The 21,533-nt window shown below is 40.2% G+C and overlaps 1 long non-coding RNA gene across 1 annotated transcript in view; it reads right to left on the bottom strand.

Annotated features, from left to right (window-relative positions):
- Positions 1-527: 527 nt before the first annotated feature.
- The window catches only part of LOC119905944, a 46,878-nt gene continuing 25,872 nt past the window's right edge, over positions 528-21,533 (bottom strand). The window contains exon 3 of the long non-coding RNA XR_005444909.1: positions 528-1,351. This is a non-coding gene — a long non-coding RNA (uncharacterized LOC119905944). The remainder of the gene's footprint in view (positions 1,352-21,533) is intronic.

Below are 21,533 nucleotides of genomic sequence, written 5' to 3'. Positions count from 1 at the left end.
TTCAGGGAGTGGACAACATGGGACAGCACAACATCAGTCCTCCAATATAAAGATCAGTTCATGTTGAATTGTTATTTTGGAATTCATTTTTGTATTGTTAGGTGTACCCAGAGGTGGAAAGCATATTTACTGTAAAAGAACAGTACAATTTTTGAGGTTCTTACACTTTAGTATATGTGTTACAGTTTTTCCATTTTATGTTACTTCCTTATACTTCTACTCTACTGCATTTCAGAGGGAAATATTGAGCTTGTAACTCCACTACATTTATTTCACAGATGTCATCACTGTTTTAAACCAGATTCCCAACCATTTGGTTTACAAAGGGAGACTGGTTTGGGCCCTTTGCCACATATCAGATGTTTTAAGTGTTGTTATCAGTTCCATCCAGGAGACATTTACCCTCTAAACCTCTCACAAGGTTTAATTTCTTTTTTGAGAGCTTAAGAGGAAAAATTATTCAATTGGGAAAAAGAAGAAAAAAAAAGAAAAAGAAATAAAGATTGATCACCCTAGAAATTGTTCCATCTATTTTAAAAGCAACATATTAATTAATCAGACACAGGTGATATTTTTCTGAAGAGCAAGCACTTTTACTTTTGATCCTTAAACTATAATTTGATGATGCTGATGATACTGACTTTGAATGCAGGTCTTGAATACTTGTGATGGAGTATTAAATTGCATTGTGTATTGGTACTTTGACTTGAGTAAAGGATCTAAATACTTCTTCCACCACTGGGTGTACCTAATATTTTGTCACCATCCCTGAGCTGACCATTATATTGGCCAGTAGATACTTTCATTTTTAATTAAAGTGGCCATTATATGCTTCATAAAGGTTGTATTTATTACAGACCATGCTAATGTTATAGTCCACTTATTGTAATTTATTGTTCATCTTATGCATGTGTGAGTCTTGCAATACTGCTTTTCAAATTCAGACATTCTCTCAGTAATAATAATAAACCATCAACAGATGAATAAATCACCAATGAGTCATAGGAATGGTGATAACAAACAAAAAGAAAGAGGCAGGATAAACAGCCATGAGAAACCAGACAGCCTATGGTCCTATAATATGTCTGGTCCAAGCCTCCATCATCGCCATCAAAGATGCTGCTGCACATCCTCTGAGGAGGACGGAGGGACGCTGGTCATTCATGGGAACCGGAGAGTGGTTTCCCATCAGCAGCTGTTCCTCCTCTCTGCCCGCTTGCCCTTCAGGAGGAGGGCGAGAGCTTCCCCGGCTCGGAGGAGGGGGAGGAGGGCTCTAATTACTGATGCTCAGCGGGGGCCGATGGCTGTTGCTCCTGCCGCTGGTCACTTGGGAGCTTCCATGACCCCGACACTGAGTAAAAACAAAAAGATGAAGAAGTGAAAATGGGGCCACAATTAGCCCTATGTAGCCTCCAGGGTCCCGGATCAGTGGAGGAGAAGCACAGATGGGACTTTCTCACTTGGATTTGTTGAATCCACATTGCAGTATTGTGCAAGCTGTACGGAAATCACTGCAGTCGGTTGTTGATGCAGATTTCAATAAAATCTTTATCAAACAATGGATCTGATTTATTATGTTTATGATCATAAACTAGGAACGTTCACCTTAATTTTGCATTAAAATGCTGCTCTCCTGTTGTTAACATGACCTTGAGTGTAATCAAAAGGATTTTCTCTAAGCTTCATTAGCTAAATTCCTTGATTGGCTCAGAGCTTTTGTGTCAAGACAAAACAAAGCAGCAAAGAAAAGTGTATCATTTTCCTGCGAGTGTCAGATGGTCCCATCGCTCCTCCAGCTGGTCAGGAGGGGCTGTGGCCACCTGGATGTCCCGGTCCTGTGAGATCCTGTAGTCTCCTCTGCCATGTGAAGACTCCACTTACTACGCCAATGAGAGGTCCATCTGCTCAGGACGACACCTCCCATAGAGCAGCCTCCCACCCCCCACCACCATCACCAACCCCCCGCCCCCCCTTTCCAGCCAGCCACTGTTTCTCTCAGCTAAATGAGCAACGTGTCAAATGGAAGGAGGACTTACCCTTCCTTTAACTGGATAAGAGAATGAATTCACAGCGGCATGATGCAATGAATGAATGAACCCACCTGCACTGCTGCAGAATCGACAGATATGTCACCTGTGTCTGACGTTTCATGATCTTCTCGTTCTGAGGCACAAATGCAGGGTTCAATGGGTAGCATGTTAACATTTGACTTATTGTAAAAGCACGCCCACACATAACTACGTTTTTTTCCCTTTGACAAAAATAACAAAACAATGCTCAGAAAGTGTGAGAATTTGTTTGGGTGATGCCGCATGGCGTCAGATTTTGGCAGCTGCTGTTCAGGTGAACAGCTTGTGGGTAAACCAATTGCTGATGCATGCAGATAATTCACAGACAGACACAGCTCAGACAGCACCTCTCCCATCAATTTCCACACACACTCCATTTAATAAATGCTGTTCATTTATTTAAAATTGGATGTGACAGCCCTATGTCATTTCACTACAGTGTCTCGGAGCAGACAGTGATGCGCACAGGCCCACTCCTCGTTTTCTATCAGCAGGTATTGATGTTGCTTTAATGAAGTGCCTAGCACTCCACCCTAGGAAGAGACAAGTCTGTCAGCATATGTAAATGCTTCCTGCCTGTCATTGTTGTGGAGGGTTCAGCATGGGTCAGCATAGATTCCCCCTCTGGGAACCCTTTGTTCTGGGGCCCGACTGTGCCACATGAGGGGACCAATTACAGAGCCACACAGCAGGACGGGGGTGCTAACTTGTTACCCTGCTGTAGTGAGCTAATTATTACCTCCACTCTGTGGGTAGTATAAAGCCAGTGCATCATGGATGGGTGACAAAAGCTAGCCTGTCTGTATGCATGTAGCTGCTACATAAATGTTTTATATTTCAGGAATATGATAAGACATTTCGCTTTGGTGAATTGGTTTATATTGAAGGCATCATTATCACAGTTTGGGAAAAGGTCATCCTAATTTTCCAGTCATAAATAGCTACTGAACTACTTATATCCCAGCGGAGCTCCTTTGCATTGTCAATGCAAAGGCAATTTACAGGCTACAGACAGCCAACCACATAACCTTGATGTGGTGTCAAGAAATGATTTATGAAAATGCATCCTCCTCTCCCTGTCCCGAGTGAGACCTGGCTGGACCCGGAGTGTTGACACAAAGCCCATACGGCCGAGCAAGCAGACACTTGCTGAATTATCATTCATATCATAACATCTCAATTGGCTTTTGTTCCCGGTTCCTGATGAGATATTGGCAGTCTGTTTCTCATCAAGGAGTGCAAGAGATTTGCCAGGTTTTCGGCGAGCAGCAAAATGTTTCAGCTGACGTGCAGAATGATGTGTTATGCTAATGCCAGCGAGAGGAGATGTAAGTCAGGTATATTAACAATGAGCAGATCAACTTAAATGTATAAACACACCTGAGCTGTAGCTGCATAGTGGTGCAAAAGTGTTTTGGAGGGTAAAATAAAGGGCATATTTTAGGACAAAATACAAAAACACACCTCTTGATGCATATAGATGCCCTTCCCATCTTGTTATTAGCCCCCTCTTCTTATATCCAGCCCATTCATCTCCTTCTCCCCACCCCCAGTGACCAGTCTAGCCCAGCTGCTAGGGGCTACCAGTCCCCCTCGTGTGTGTGGGGCCAGTCAAGTGGAAAATGGCTGCTACCGAGAGAGCCCACTTTAGAGAGCCATCATCCTTTGAAGGGGCATGATGGCCTTTGACAGCCACAGTGTTAACATGGAGCCCACACGAACACAGCACTGCTATTATCGTGTTTACTAAAGCAAGAGGAGCGAAGAGGGGATCAAGGGGACACCCTGTTGGTGGATGTTTGAATCCAGGGGTGGCGGGGTACTCGTCTGAGCCACGCCACAGTGGTATTGTGGGGAAACATGAGACGGGCAGGTGTAGACTGTATTGCAACACATCAGTCCGGCTTTTAGTGAACAGGTCATTGAGTGTGTGTCGGTGTGATGTGTTTGTCTCATGCTTCTTTATCTTGTGGTTACTATTCAAAAATTCACCTGTTTCAGTCAGATGTTTTAGGCAACACAACTCCTGCTCTTACATTTTTTCTCGATTTTCTCACCACTATTTATGCATTTCCTGTTGCTTTCACACAGTAGCGAAATGTCTCAAATGATCCAAAAGATTTTGTGTGCAAAAAGATGTGTGTATCTTAAGGCAGTGTTTACGATACACAGGAGTTTATTCAGTCACCTGTAGAGGATCTGATGAGATCATATCACCAACAACAGAAGTGTTTGGGTAATGAGTAGACAATGTGTTGGTAGGGAATCATGTTCATTTCTAAATGGTTCCTTGTTTACATGAATTTTCTTATTTTGGGACCTACATTTTTCTATTTCATGTTGTCTTACTATTAGCTTGCTTTACACAAACTGGTGTTTGTATCACAGGAGTGTTTTAGTCACCTGTAGAGGATATTTAACTTTATTACTGGGTCACTGTATGTAGTCTCAATGAGAAATGACAAAAAGAGACAGTTTTAGTGTCATTTTGTCTCACTCACAAAGTTCCATAAATATTGACAGTCTTGACTTTAAACCTGCAATAATAACTCTTGAGGGAAATATCTGGCTCTTTAGCTGCTAAATGCTCCATTATGTTCACCAGTAGTTCAGTTGCTAACTGTATCTTTCTGCCGTTTGCTGTTGAGAAGGTAGTGTACAGCAGGTTTTTAAAGTTTTTTAGTTGAAAACAGCTGATTGCTGTGTTCACAAACAACGTTATGAGTTAACCAAAACAGCAGTGGGCTGAACAGCTAAACAATTATACAAAACATAAATTATAGGTGCATTAAGTAATGATAAAGATGATATTTTGGTGGCAGCGTTTAACTTGTTGGTTTATTTACTTTTGGCTTGAGTTAAATGTTTGAGGGAGTGACGGCCTTTTGCAAGACAAGGACTAGGTAGAATCAGATAAAATTATATGGTGTTTACGCTTAGTGTTTTGAAAACTGAAACATGGTTTAGAAAATGTACCTAACCAATTGATAAAATAAAAATAAAAAAACAGTAATAAGCTCATTAGCTGATGCAGTGCACTCTAATCCACCACTGACCTTATGCAATGTGTGCAGCCCAATTTATGGAGGTTGGATCAGCAGCATATACACAGTTTCATCCGCCCTGCTTCCGCTGGCTCGACTCCAACACTGACTGACTGCTGATCTATGGCTGTAACTCGACCAAGCCGCTCTCACAGTTCCAGCACATGTTGCTGGAGGACACACGTGGAGCTCAGAATGAGCAACAGTGATTTTAACTGCAACAAATGGTCGAGGTATGTCATTATCCAGATTTTTGTGTCGAGGGATCATTACCTGCCACAGATGCCACTGTTGTTTTGTGTCTGCATTTGTCCTGAGGCTAGTTAAACCAAGACACTTGAAAAGAGCAGGAGGTGCCTTTGTGTAGACGCACACCTGATCTTAGCAATCAGCTGGCAGCTCTACCCCTCACACAAGTGTCTCAGGCTCTGCCTCAAGGCCGTCCATCTGTTGCTGCAAGGATGAGTGGCTATGGGTGAATGTGCCTGCGTACAGGTCGGCATCTATCTGTGTGCAGGTGTGTCGGGAGTGGAAAGTTGCAGAAAATATGTGATTTGTGGTTTTGTCCCCTTTGACACCTCTTTTCCCAGAGGCGTAGCGCTCACTGTAGTCATGAAACAGATATTTAAAGCGCAAAGCTGTGACAAACAAATGTGGCAAGAGGCTCAGTGTGTAATTACTACAAGCAGAGGTAGCATTAGAGAACTGGGAGATCTATAGCACATTACACCTTTTATCTTTCTATAACCATGCGTAAAGATACACATGAAGTCATGAAATCTGAGGTAAAAAGGACAAAAAGATGCATGCTTTCTAACGAAGTGTAACATCAGATTGTATTTCCTGCTGAGTCTGCATTATATAGCTGTTAATGAACACCTTATCTTCTCTAGGAACATTAGAAAAGGCTTTTGATGGTGGTATTGAATGCCTTTAGCGTTAAATACTCCTGTGTGTGTGTGTGTTTGTGAGTGAAAATGCAGAAATTTTTTTTACCCAATGTGTCTTATTTCAGTGAAATTCAATGAGAAAAGCGGTGCAGAAGAACAATGTCTACGATCGTGACAGAAAAACTTAATGTCCTTGTACACACAAGATTTTAAAGGGTATTTTGTCTCGTCCACAAAGCATTCTGCCTGTCCATCGCTCAGCGTGAAACATGGTGAGTAAGAAGAGGCAAGGAGGTAAAAAAGCAACCATTTTCAGCCCCACACCAAACACACACACACACACACACACACACACACACACACACACACACACACACACACACACACACACACACTTTTCTGATGTCAGATTAGGGAGGCTTCAGAAAGTAAGCAGAGTTTGACTACTTTTTGACTACATTTTTTCATGTTTTCAACAGAGTGCAACACTATGAATGTCTTCCAGGAGAGACGGCCTGAAAACATGTGCTGTTATTAGACAGTTATTTTCTAGCATAGCCCAGTCCTTAAAGGTGGGGTAGGCAATGTTGGAGAAACTAGCAAGAGATTGCTACATTTTGAAAGTATCCAACAGAAAAATCCCACCCCCTTCAGGCTTTCCTCCAAAGCCCCTCCACCAAGTGTCACGAGTGCACGGGCAGAGTGCCCACAGGTAGGCAGATAAATTTCTACAGATATAGGAAATACATTACCCAAGCTTTATGCTCCTCAGCAGGCCTGGAGATGATGCCTGTGCCTATTTTGCTCATTCAGCGACAGTAGTAATAACTGTTCATTAAATAGCTCCTGGTTCAATGACTGACATGTCATTTGGTGGATATTTTAACATTATTGCTCCATAAACATATTAAGGTTTAAATAGGAGTGCACCATGCTTTTCTTTGTACACCATAAGTATATATGTTGAAAGAAATTGACATACACTTAATAATACAGCCCCTAATTTACAGTGTAATTCTGTTGAATGAATCAGGTACCTAGAAAATACTTACCAGCTCCTACTGGTATTTAAATGTAGGTTCAGAGGAAGAAAACAAGACTATGGGGAACAAGGGAGTCACAATGGGGGATTTTAAAGGAATAAATTATACTGTGTGCTTCAATAACTCCTTTGTCTGAGTACCTGAATTTAAATACCAGTAGGAACCGATAAGTATTTTATTGGTACCTGCTTCAAACACATTTACCCTGTAAAATATAGGCTGTATTATAAAGTATTACCTCAAATTGTACCAATTCAGTGCTGTAATATTATTTTGAAATATTTGGGGGAGGGTCTTAAAAGGAGGTTCCAAGGATATTATTAATAACGCTGGAGAGGGTCTTTATTTTTTACAAAGTGAAACATAATGTTCCATCCCCCTCCCCACCCGATCATTTGTGTACAGCCCCTAAAGGCATAAAATAAATACTTGTAAGATGTAAGAACAAATAAAAAAAAAACAAGCCAAAGACATAAAGGCGGGAGACTAATGGACAACAAATTTACAGCACAAGGCACATACTTTTATGTACGTTTTATTCAAGGGTTTTAAGCTTTTATCTCAAGGGTAAAAGCGGAAAATTTTCCTGTACTGGGTGAGTTTGACGGGCCATTATGTATCTGGGCTGTGCATTACAGTGAAGAATATCTGTCTCCAAAGAGCTCATGGGAATATGATTTTTGATACCGCTGACCTTGTAAATATTGAACCTCTCTGATGGATGTACAATAAGTAACTCGATCATGCCTGTTCTATGTTGAGTCTGGTCATATTTGATGTACAAAATATATGAACAACTGATAAATAATTAATTGATAATGGAAAATAAACGTGATCTATTGTTGCACTGTTGTGTATTGTTTCCTCTATTCTCTGATGTGATCAAAAATATTTAAGGTATACTTGTGTTAAATCTGTGTGACATTTGAATTTAGTTTTTCTTTTTAATTGCTATCAACTAACTCGCTAGTTGTTTGGCAGTAAACATGTAACAATTATCTCATGCACATTATTAATGTTTCTCATGCCATTGAATAGCTGGAGATGAATATTCAATAGCCATGTTTAAATCGGTGCACTCCGTCCCTGTGCGCTCTCACTTTAACATGATTTAGTTTATTATGGGGATTCGGTGCTGGAGAGAATGTCATATGCTAAGTTAACCTCTGCATGCCTCTCTGGCTTGTTGCCAGTTACGAAAAGGACACGAACACAGACACACTCTCTTTGATGATGACTACTGGCAAAGTCCCCAACCTTTAAAACAACTCGAGCCGCTGCTGGATGTATCCAATGGCGTGAGTGCACTCAATAAATCTGCGAGGGTCTGATTCAGACTCCCACACATCGCCGTTCAGTGTCCTTGAAAGCAGCTAATGCCATATCAGTTCAGGAAACACAAGATCTGTCCTCTCTGCCACAAGTCAATGAGTCACTGAGTGCACTTTTAACTGTGCGGAGGGCGGGTGATGTCCATTTCATAAATATATTGAGTAAAATATTCACAGATCATTTTAAACCAACCATTTGAGCTTGTCTTTTCATTGGACAACTACTGTGAGGACAGCCAACAATCCCATTGAGAAATTAGCAGGGTCTCCTGTGCTTTCCTCTCCTTTAATGAATAATTCAGCTTTCAGGGTGAAAGCAGGGCGAGGAGACCTTGTCAGTGGCGACTGACTCAGCACTCTGTGGCCTGAGGGTGACACATTAAACCTGAGCATTGCATCCTGTTCCCTCCATAACAGGTAGCGGTGCTACAGTATGTCTCCTGTGTTGGAGTGCATAGGAAATAGAGGTGGAGAGGAAGCGTTTGCTCAGAATGGATCTACTTATCATCAGTCTCATAAAGGTTCAGCAGATTAAGATCATTTGTTGGTTGTCAAAACATGTTTTAGCCACACTAGCACCTTGGCTTTCTGGGTGGCACTTTCGGTCTGTCATACCACCACTTTGATCCAGAAATATCTCAACTATTAAATGGACAACCATAACATCTATTACAGACATTCATGGTCCCCCGAGGATTAATCCTACTGACTTAGTTATCCCACAACATTTACTCTAACGCCACCAGCAGGTCAAAGTTTTAAATTATCCTGTGAAGTACTATCCAAGGAAGGTTAAAAATCCAAGGCTTGGACCTGGTCTTGGCTGAAGATACTCGAAGACGTTTTGCCTCTCATCTGAAGGGGCTTCTTCAGTTCTAACTGACTGGTAGGGAATCCCCTCTGATGAGAGGTTAAACGTCTTCAGGTATTTTCAACTAAGTCAAGCAGAACCTGGATTTTTAACCTTCCTTGAAGAAGTATGACCTGGATGACTGAGAATCTTTACAGACACCTGTGAAGTACTTGATCTACTTTGGATTGGCGCCCCCACAAAGCGGACGTTTGTGGATTGACTGAAATACCTCAACAACTATTGGCTGGATTGGCAGAACATTTGACATAGACATTCATGTTCCCCTCTGTATCAATTGTAAAAACAGTGGCGATCCCTTGACATTTCATCTAGCAACATCATCAGGTTAATTTGCCCAATACTTTGGTTTGGGAGACTGTCCTCCCAGAAAGAGCAACAGCATCTGTCCCCCAAAACAACCAGTTCAAACACAAAGACTTCTTGTCCGTCGGGAGCAAAGGAGGAAGTTGTGTGATGTTAATGAGTGACCAAGTCATCAGAGGTAGAGGGCTGGATGGATGGGTCAACAAAACGTTAGACAATAGTCAACCTTGGTTTCTTTTAACATGACTATGATTTTTCCCTGACCTAGACCATAATTTTGTAGTCAAGACCACCCAAACCAAGACCAAGTATAGACCCAGACCAGAGTTTATCGAGACGAAGACAAGACCAAGACTTTTAGGGGCTGAGACCAATTTGAGGCCAAGACCAGTTCCCCACATTACATGACATACAATAAAATTTGGAACGAGATCATAGGTACTTCACAAATTGAACTGAAAGATCCACATTCCTATTAAAACACCCACATACAAACACTGGAGGTGAAATCAACATAAGCATCTTTATTCAACACTACTTTTCCACGCTTACCATCGCGGGGAGGGGGGACAGAAATTAACAGTAACAACACATTTTTAATTAGGGTTATTTGTTGCATTTTTACATCCAAACTTTTACAAGTTTTACACCCAATCAAAGTTAGGATGTTAACAAATAAAACAGACTATGCAAAAGCAATTTATTGATATTCCCAAAGTTATGGTCTTGACTGGTCTTGAAATAAAATCCCGAGTCCTCAATGTCCGAGACCGAGACAAGACCAAGTACAAATGCGGTCGAGTCCAAGACGAGACCAAGACTATCAAAAAGTGGTCTTAAGACCGGTCTCGAGACCAAGACCGGTCTCAAGTACTACAACACCACTGGACCAATTATTATTGTAACCATGATGATGAAGGTTCCCTAATCATCACCAAGTCACCAAGTCATGATGTTTCCTTATACCTATCCAAAACATTTCTTATGATAAAACCTAACCAAACCTTAATTACAGTGTCACAAACCACATTTATTTAACTGTTTTGAAAGGCACAGTCAGATTATGTCATCCTGCTTATAGTGGCATCAGATCAGAAAATGTGCTTATGTGTCATTGTCGAGAGCATGGACTGTCCCATCAGCCTCAACTGTACTTTGTGTTAACTAGAAAATGTTAGCATACTAACAGGAAATAGCAAATTATAGTCACAGTATGCTACTGTCCACACACCTCATTTCTAACACCAGTCTTTATTCCAGAGTTTCTGTTGGGTGCATCATGCCTGAGGGAAGCATTTCAACACTGTTAAAAAAGATGATTCCACATCCAGGGCACACAAGCCCCCTGGGCCCTGTGTATTTGCCTCCAATGGTCCACAGAGCTCTAAGCAAACATCTGTTTTGCTCCGGCAACAACCTTTGATCTCAGAATGGAGACTTGCTGTCACATAAATGAAGAAAAGGGATCATTACAAAAGCAGAAAGTAAAGTCTGTTTCCCTGTTATTGATCAGGCGTGTAAGTGTGATGTTAAGGATGATTAATTTCTTCAGCTTCTCATGAGCTTATCACATGTATTTCAGGTTAGGGAGAAACCCACAGAGTGTCACAGAGAAATATTGTATTGTACGAACCCAGTGAGAGTCCATTAGACCTGTGCATACTGTCACAGTGAACTGTTCACATGTAAACAAGTGCATGCAGGGCTTTAGTCACAAGGTTTTTGTCATGAAAATAAAGTGAGCAAGCTTCAGCTGTGATGAATAAGTTCCAGCGACTGATGAAAACTTATACTGCATTGTTTATTGAGCCCGGCTGGGGAGATACAGTGCCAGCGTGCAATGTGTGAACACAAGCAATGCCAACACCAAACCTGAAGGGTACCTCCTGTTTGGGGATAGTTATCCTTCCTAGTCCTACAGAGATTCACTAAGTCTCCATATAAGCTTATTATTCACCCCTCTAAACTGTAAAGTTTCTATTGGATATTGGTTCAAAACAAGACACTATACTTACCTACGTTAAGCTAAGTCAAGTTGTGTGTCATTCAAGCGACATGGAACATCTGTAATAAAACAAAATAAAGATAATCTCAACCTTGGGTTACCTAACAAATGGAGAGCAGTGCTTCCTTATCAAAACAGCTGCGTCCGTCAGTCGACCAAGCAGGCAGAGAGTCAATGGCTGTCACTTTTGGCTTAGTTTAGTTCAGCAATTGACCCTAACATGAAAAACCTGTGCCATGACAGTAAAAACAAAGTCTCTAAAATGTTTTAAATTTTTCATATTAAATGTATTTTCTGGATGGCACGGTGGTGTGGTGGTTAGTACTATTGCCTCACAGAAAGAAGGTCGTGGGTTCAAACCCCGGTTGCCCCGGCCCTTGCTGTTAAGTTATATTTTAAGTTTTATTCAAATGAAGCAGTTTTTCAAGGATATCCACCACTGCTCATAAAATTATCAATTCTCCTTGTTAAGTAGTACCAAAATGTATTCTTTCAAAGTAAATTTTATGAAAAAGCTTTAAATGCTCCACGGTGTCAGGAAATTTAAATATGATAAGTTTAAGAACTTAAAGTGCTAAAACCCTCAAAATCCCATAAAAAATACAGAAGATGTGACCTCAAGGTCCTCTGGTTGCAAGTACAACAAATTTATACTGTAATTACTTTAGATTAAAAATCAGAAAATGTGCATACTGATATTGATGATCTACTGATTTGAATCTCTTTTACAGTGTCAGCCTTTGTTGAGTAAAGCTCAAATCTGCAGGAATGACAATGCTTTCCTGCTGTATTTGCTTGTATTTAGCACAACATGAACTTCTGGAACAAGTAAGTGAAATAAAATACATATTCATGTTTAACCTGTGTCTCTGTGTTAATCATTCAGTTATCTTTTCACTTATGCCAAATAAGAATCCTGTTGAGTATTTATATTTATCAAAACACCTCTCTTTTCTCTTCCTGTTAAACTATTTTGATGACTCAGCCTGCAATTGGGGCATATATATATACATTTTTGCAATAAAATGTGAAACCTCCTCATGTATAAAATTGCACTTGACCATTAACTAGCAGAACAGTATTTTAGGTCAGAGGTTTGCATTGGGCAGGTGTGGGCAAAAACATTGTTTACATTTCCCAAAGAGCATGGTTATGCTATAATTTATTAACTTATCCCCCATCCAACACCCGACCTAACAAAGCAGGTGAAGGAGGTGATCAAATCCCTCTTGTATAACTATTGTTATTCAGATTAGTCACATTACAGAAGGTAAAGACGCTCTAACTGCTGTTTCACTGTGACTTCAAGTATTAGTGATTACTCCTACCTAAGCTACGACCTTGAAATTGGCATAATTTTTTTTTATATCAATAACATTACAATCATATTCCATGAGAAAGCCATCACTGCCTGTGTTAATCAGACCACGTTAAATTTCCATCTATCCAGCCATCCATTATGTATAACTGCTTATCATATGCAGAGTCAGTGGGGGCTGGATCGTTTCCCAGCTCACACTGTGTGAGAGGCTGGACAAAGCTCAGCCTATCACAGCCAGGATAAATATGACACATTAAATGAACAGTAGTTCTAATCTAACAATATTTTTTGTTATTTAAAAGGGTACACATTTTCACAATTACACCATGTACATATCAATATTATTGGTGATGCCTCCACCTAGTTAGCAGTTCTCAATAGTGCCAATAAGATTTTTATTTTAGCTACAGTATGCTGTCAGTGTGTAAAAAGGAAATTGAACAGAGCTTTAATTAATGTCCAGATGCTCGTAGATGCCTCAACAATTCTTTGATTCTTTGACTTCTGATAGCTGACTTGACAATCATTGTGTGCACACATTTCCATGAACAAAAACAGAAACATTACTGTCAATCTCATGAGAAAAGCACAGGACCAATCATTAATGATGTAGAGAGAAAGATTAAGTGACAACAGCCTTCTCCCAGACATAAAAAGAGCCTTTTATTGAGAATTCAAACAGGTGTCATACTGGTTTCTGAGAGGCAAAACAAATGACAGGCTACTGAGCCGTAAATAGCACAGCAGACGATGGGAGATTGGCCATATGTCCACTGTGTGTGTGAGCGCCAGCTACACTGGCTTGGTTTGAGATAGGATTCTTTTGGGAACGTCCCAGTAAAAGCTCCTCTGGGACGGAGAGGGATTCAACCACAACATCCACTCACTCAATTTTGGTTAGCTGAAAATGCTTAAACTGTGCACTTGTCTCCTCAGAGGTTTGGATGTATTAAATGACGATTTTACTAAGTGTCATCTGTCACCGCTAAGCAATTAGCTGACAATCAAAATCAAAATGTTGGTGGAACACAAATGTCAAATACACCAAGAAAGCATCAGCTGATCCAAAATGTTGTCAAAGCATGATATTAATTTGCAATTGTGTGCCTCATTAGCCCTCTCCATGTCCTCTACATTCACTACTTTTGCGTGTGTGTGCGAGCATGGCAAGGAGAGGGCGTTCTCCGAGGAGCATGCACCTCCATTTGGGCTGAAGTAATTGGTCTGCTATTCATATTCAGCAGTGTAATAGCCTCTAGCATACAGTCACACATGAACTAGTTACACTGAGAACAATCAAAAGATGGGTTGAAGTGTCAGTTTTTCAGGAGGGGTTACTGAAGCAACATGGTGGGAAAATCTAACCTGGTTTTGATGGGATGCATAAGAAGACAAATCCTTTTCTGATTGAATCTGTCGAACATTATCCACAGGCTTCCAGTCTGCTGCATTTAGTGAGAGATTTACAGATTTTGTGATGCAGAAACACTGTTAGATTGTGCTAGTTCTTGGGACTATGAAGGTGAATCTTGCATTAAGATGATCTGCCATTAATAGAACCTGCTGCACTTTGAATAAAAAAAGATGTCCTCCTTTCCCTGAGAGAGGCCTACAGCAGTCCTGCTCTCTGAAATGTATATATGCAGTGATTCATCAATTACAGTGGCAGCTTATGGAAAATTACTATCATGCTGAATAAATAATTATGTTAAAGCACCAGAGCATTGTGAGTGCAATGATAATAACATGCACAATAACATATGTGCATAAACATTTCTTTGGCAGCCAAGAACAAACTGAACCCTTACAGACATTCCTCCCCACCACCAGTGGAGTGGGACTACTGTAAAGCCCCCCAGCTGTAAAGGTAAGGTGTTTTTCCCGTGTAAAAACACCTATAATTATCTGTGTAATGGAAGAAAGCACCCTTCATCATCATCATTCCTCAACAAGATAAATATGGTGGTCAAGGCATTTAGAGACAAATGCTATCCTCTTGGTTGCAAGGGTTTGGAGTGGTGTATTTATCATGGTTTGAAGTGGTGTCTGAGTCTAACCAAAGTACTGATTATTCAGAATGAAGAGGAGCTGCCAGCCCATTACCTTCCAGAAAATAACAATGTGAACACCCGCCTCCCTGGCCTTTCCAATGTAGTCTGTCAGAGCTTGTCAGCTGCTACAGCATTCATTCAATCTCAACAAGCACAGTGCTCCAGGATTCATTCGCTGTCTTGCACTATCTCTCCCTGCTTTTAGCTTTACTCTCCCTACGCTGCCTCGCATTACCTCCCAATTTCTTGCAGGTTGCCTCCCCCCACTTTCAGCCCCACCCCACCCGCTCACTTCCTCCCATTCTGCAAGCCTCTGCTGCTCCACCCCTCCACCCTACTTGGTCCTGATGAGCCATTGTGAGATTCAAGCAGATGGATGGGGAACAAAGGGGTGAGAGGGGGGCCCCCTCTGCCTGTCCCCCTTGTATCACTGCCAACCAGGCTCTGGGTAATCTTCTCAAGCTTTCACGGCAGAGCAATGAATAACCTTAGCCTCCTCTCTGAGACCCAGGCTTCGCCGCAGCCGCCCCCCCTCTTATCTTACCCTCTGCAGACTCGCCAGGGCCGGCTGCTCCCTGGATAGCATCTCTCACCCTCGCTTTCTACACACTGTCTCTGCCCTCCACACCCAATCAGTTTTTTTTTTTTTTTGTTTCTAGGGGCGTGTTACAAGGCCCGGAGATTAATTGGGGCTGTGGCTGCATGACATCTGGTCCCGGCTTCATAAATGTGTGGGTCCTTGAGGTCTGCCGGGTTTATAATGAAGTGTATATAAGTTAATTTTCTCATCAACAGAGCGTTAATCAGAACTTCTTCAATGGCCATTTCAACGCTTATCTGGGGATATTTTAGAAAACAGTTTGGTAAATTTGATTACTTGCTAATGCAGCAGAAAAATAACTGCTGATGTTGGGGATTACACTGGTTTAAAGGGGCACCATATTGTGTAGGTGCAATCAATTAATTTTGGCTATCAGAATTTTGAAAGATAATTAAAATAAGAAAATATATACAGTATATATAACTTAATGAATATTTAAGTTCCTCTGGAGGCATTACCCTTATATATATTACAGCCAAAATTACAATCAATGGTTTCCAATGTTGAAGGGGTCGGCGTAATTCATTCTCATGCAACATTAAAGAAACCAGCAATTATTCACAAGCATTCATTAAAAGATAATAAAAGCAAATACATAGAACCTGAAATCAAACTCTAAACGCACTACGCTAAATAACAACTGGAGTGTATGAATGTGTGTGCATGCAAAAGTGGGAACATGTGTGTGTCTCTGTATGAGGGTGTGCACATTTGAATGAGTGTATGTTTCTTTGGTCTGAGCACGAACACACATGGTCAGAAAAAAGAAAGCATGTGAAGTGGGAGCTTTAAACTTCCTCTCTGCGTGGCTGGTCAAATCAAGGTGTATGGGTTTGATCCGTGTAGGATAACAGTGGCAAATTAAAAGTAGTTAGTTAGCATACAATGCACATCAACTTAGCGGTTTAGCTGAGGGCTATGTTACACAATAACCTCACGTTAAGCATGGAAAGAATCACAACATTATACGTCAGTGAAAACACATTAATACCATAGAATGTATGAAACATGAAGTCACTCACTGGTTTGTGGACTACCTGTTTGAATACTTGAGTTTGACATTTTGGTCATCGCCATCTTGTTCTTTTACAAACCACTAGTGACCACATTTGGACAAGAGGGTGGAGCTTACTAGCTTGGTTAGGGTTAGGGTTAGGTTTAGGGGTTTAAAACTAAATTCATATACCTCAAAAAATTTACAGCCGACTCCAAAGAGTTTCTTTTAGTACAACAAATCTTTTAACAAGTTCACCAGTCACAATTCTACTGTAACTGTAAAGTATATGTCTGAAGATATTCAATATTTTTCTTATTGTCAACAAGTCCCTTGAAAAGCCAAAAACAAACAATGTCCAAGCCCAAAAAACAATAAATTGATCCCATTAACAAGTATTGATTGTTCAGACAAACATACACCTGCTGCTGCTGACAGTCCCCAATACATACACTACTCAAAAATGGCCATGCCTAGCCGTTTTCGGAAACTATTTAACACTTTATAAAGATGAAAGCACATATTTGTGACCCTTTTTTGAAGAATTACATCCTCAGTAGGAACCAGTGGGCTTGAGGATGAACAGACAGGCTGAGGAAGTCGAGAAGTACTGAGAGACGGACTAACACATTGTATTTATTCTGTTTTGAATCTCTCAGACATACAAAAAAAAAAACTCGACATAATATATATACACATATAAATACATTAAAATGACATTACAGAAAAGCAAAGGCAACAAAATATACTAAATACATAAATAATTAAACAAACAGATAAAAGAAAACTAATGATGGTGTACCGTTTGTCCAACCTTACTTAAGTCATTATTCCATACTTTAAAACAAATCAAGTTCTTATATTTGGGATATAAATGTGAGATTTGTTGACAATCAGAAAAATACAAAAGCTTTATTTTTTATAATGCCACGACTTACAGATTCAAATTCTACAATAATATTAATCTTCTCCTTGTGTATCTATACCTCAGCACTCAGAATAGGGTATTTCTAAGTTATTAATTACACCTGAGCAGAGACGCTTTACTGTCACTAATAGGAGCTTTATGCTTGTGCCTCTACATCATAAAACAAATCCACCTGTTCTACTTTACAGGAACAGCTCAACCACTCCACAGCTTCCTTGCATGGCCCTGTTAAAATATTGAGCAGGTACTTAAGTGCTATTTGGCCAAGTGTCATTTAGGCTGAAGGGCTCTCCATCCACAAAAGATGTCTTGAAGTGACTGGATCAGAGCTGGTAGTGAACCGCAGAGGAATACACAGGTGTTGAATTATTTACTCTCAATAAAATATTTATACTTTTGTCCCACAAACTACTAACTACAACTGGGAAGTAGGGCTGCAGTTACACCAAGATATAGCAGGAGCCACATTAGTGAATCATTCTAACTTTATGTTACATGTGTTTTACTAATACAATATAAAGTCGCTGTTTGAGATCATTAAAACTGAATTACTGAAGCTTGTAATACAAATGAAACAGAGCTTTAATTTGTGTTTCAGTGAGGGTATAGAGTGAATGTAACGTATGCTTCACTGACATTTATTAATAATACATTTCAGATTTCATTATAAAGCCACAACTCTTTTAAACCAATTTAAATGATAAAAAATAATCTGAAGAATATAATATAATAATATAAAGAATAAAACCAAATTGCTATTACTCGTTATTCTAAATCTATTGCAGCATATAGTTCAGGCAGTCTCTGACTTTAATTTGTGTTATTTTACTAAATTAGCTGCAGTTTTAACTGTAAGCCTCAGTTCTTTGACTGCAACATTTCCATCTTCTCTTTTATTCTAAACAGCTTTATTTCACTATAAACATTGTAATCCCACTGTGTGTCTTTAAACCTGAAGCCTGTTGTGCACAGAGGTGATCAGCTGAAAGCAAATTATTCAAGACCTTGTCTGTAAGCTCTCCATTTTGCTCCATAAACTGTGATGACATTCTCTGATTAAATTATAGCTATATTGACTTTTGGGAAGCACTTGCCTAAATCTACAAGATTAGCCTATGATTAATGATGGACACTTAATCCTTTGTTCAAACTGGACTGTTCAAAAAGAACTGTAGCGAAGAAGATGAGAAGTTCACTTTCTCCTCTTCCAACATCTGCAACGTGCTGTCTAAGTACAGGACAACTGTGCAGAAAAACAGCATGTAAAACTAAATAACCATATTGTGTTGACAGCATTCATGTCTGTCAGGGACCTTTATGTGATATGAAAATCAAGTAAGCTCCTGTAGCCAAAGTGCAAAGTCTTCGGTGTTGAACCACAGGAAGAAAGACAAGATTGGTTGTCAGGAAATACATGGGCAGCATTCAGACAGACAGAAGCCCTGCATGAAAAATTTGTATGGAGCAAGTCCAGCAACACAGTGGGGGTGCCAACGCAGGGGACTCTGGCAAAACAACATTGGGCTGTCTGACAAAAGAGTTGAACCTGGACCAACTTTGGTTCTCCAGAGTTGTAAAGTCTCAGCAAGTTATGAACCGCTGTGTAGTTTTTGCATTTTATAACTGCTGAATTCCACTGGGCACGGCTGCGTCTTGCCTCTGGAGCTGATCGAGGCCATTCTAGACATGGAGCAGAGCGTTTTAGAAGCGTTCCAGAACGCACTCCGCTCTGCTCCATGAAGAATCTGTTTTTGGATTGGGTTTCAAACTGAAAATGTTTTGTTTCTTTTGGTGACCATGTGTCACCACCTCCCTGGTACACTTTGGAGTGCCCCAGGGATCCATTGTAGGGCCACTTTTATTTTCATATGATCCCACTTGATCATATCAATGGAATGCAAGGTCATCCAATCTTGTCTTTATAATCTAAATAATACTGCTAAATTTATACTACTAACACAAGCCAAGTATAGAGATCATACTCCCCTTTTAACGTCTTCAAAATGGCTACCAGTTTATTACAGAATCAATTAAAACATTTTACTCATTACCTTTAAAGCACTTTATGGCCCGGCCCCAGACTACATCTCTGAATACACAGTATCTCTGTGCCCTTCTCAACCAGCACAAGTCAGAGAGGTTGTCAGAGAGAAACCTGTTGGCTGTTACCATGTCAAGAGTAAAGGGGACCCAGTTTTTGCTGTCCACTCAGTTCTGAGGAATCGAGACTCGACCCTGGCTCGAGTAAGACCGGGTCTGACAAACTTAGATTTGCAAAATCATTGTCCTTGTTTAAATAGTTTCTGAAAACATATTTCTATTTCTTTCATAATCAAAACCTATTTAATTTGGGTAATTTGTTTCCACGTGGGTATTTATGTGCGTATGCAGGTGGGTATATGTATGTATGTAAATATGAATTGTGGTTTTTATGGTTTACCTTTCTTACATATGACTTTATATGTGATTTTTTTTTACCCACGTATAGCACTTTGTAATCTCTGGTTGCTACACAAATAACTTTATTTTTATTGTTGCTCGCATTTAAACAAATTAAGCTGTTATTCTGTGCTCTTCTGTGAGATTAAATAATATTACAACTCAATGGCAACCATGTTACATTAGTAGATCTGCTAAAAATGCTTTACATTTACTAAAATGTCATGAAATAGTTCAACTTTTTACAAAAGTGCTATTTTTGTAACAGCCTGTATTACCTGTCAGAGGAGTGTATATCCATGTGTCACATAAAGAGAGCTACCATCAGAGGTTCATGGATATCTATGAAAGGCAATGAAGAACACAGAACTGTAGCCTTATTTAGACAAAAAGGGCTTGCTGGTATATCAAACATCATCGCGTGACACTTTAGTCACAGACTGAGCTGTTGTTTATACCTAATTCCTTTGTAGTTTCAGGAGCTCATTCTGCAGTTGATCATATTCACTTCTGCCTGTTCAGAAGCTGACCTGTTGTGCAGAGATGTGCATATTTACTCTATTCATAGGTTCCACACAGCACACATGCTACAGGCACATATTCATTACTAAGTAGCCTGTGGCGACTGTCATGTGCAGACAATGGTGGAAGACAAAAACAGTGTATATACCACACAGGGAATCTTCCACACTTGTAGCCACACTATGGAGAGAGCACGCCCAAATAGCGTGTTTTTTTAATCGTATTCACATAATCTTGTGAGAGTCGTATGTGGAATCACAGATAAGCCTCCTTATGTTGCTTAGATATTACTGCAAATGAGCATGTCTGAGAAATGTAACACCTTGCACAGACTCTTGCATTTTAATTTCTGTGGCATCTGTGACCGGTCCGTCATGTCCCTAACCCCCTCGGGGGACCCCCAACCTATCTGCTGCAGACCCCAAAACCCAAGAGGAGGGGAAGGTGGGGAGGGGGGGTTGGGGCAGGGACACATTTGATTGATGATGGTGTGAATTAAACAGAAAGAGATGGAGAGAATCCTTTTATCAGGCCAGAAACACGAGTGGATTAAAATGTAGTTGTACAAGCCCTCTGTATAATGCAGCAGCCTGGCCGCATATCATGAGGCACCAGAAGCCAAAATGAGAGCTGCTTGTTATTATTGCCCCCTCCTCAACCCACCAGATGAAACTTTGCTGAAGCAGGAAAGCAGGGCTGAAACATGTGAAACAGGGCTGAAAATAGAGCTGAACGATTAGTGGAAAATGAATCTGACTATTTTGATCACTGATCATTTTACAAGGCAACACTCACTTGTTCCAGCCTCACAAATGTGAGTATTTTATGGCCTTTATCTTTTTTATATTTAATAAACTGAATATCTTCAGGTTTTGGACTGTTGATTGGACATTTGAAGATGTAACCTTGTCTGAGAAGTTATAATGGGGCATATTTTACAATTATCTGACACAAAAGCACTTAAATGAGAAAATAATCTGCAGATTAATTGATAATGAAAATAACTGTCAGTTGCAGCTCTAGCTGAAAATACATTGAGAAACCCAGATAATTATTTTCTGACTGTTTTTGTGGTGTCCGAACAATAATGCTGCGATGATGTGTTGAGAACAAATCCG

The sequence above is a fragment of the Micropterus salmoides genome, unplaced genomic scaffold (assembly GCF_014851395.1).
Source record: "Micropterus salmoides isolate LMB-PRFRI ecotype aquatic unplaced genomic scaffold, ASM1485139v1 Ms_hic_scaffold_16, whole genome shotgun sequence".
Classification (NCBI taxonomy): domain Eukaryota; kingdom Metazoa; phylum Chordata; class Actinopteri; order Centrarchiformes; family Centrarchidae; genus Micropterus; species Micropterus salmoides.
The sequence above is the reverse complement of the archived record's forward strand: the minus strand, read 5'-3'. Positions and strand labels throughout refer to the sequence as shown.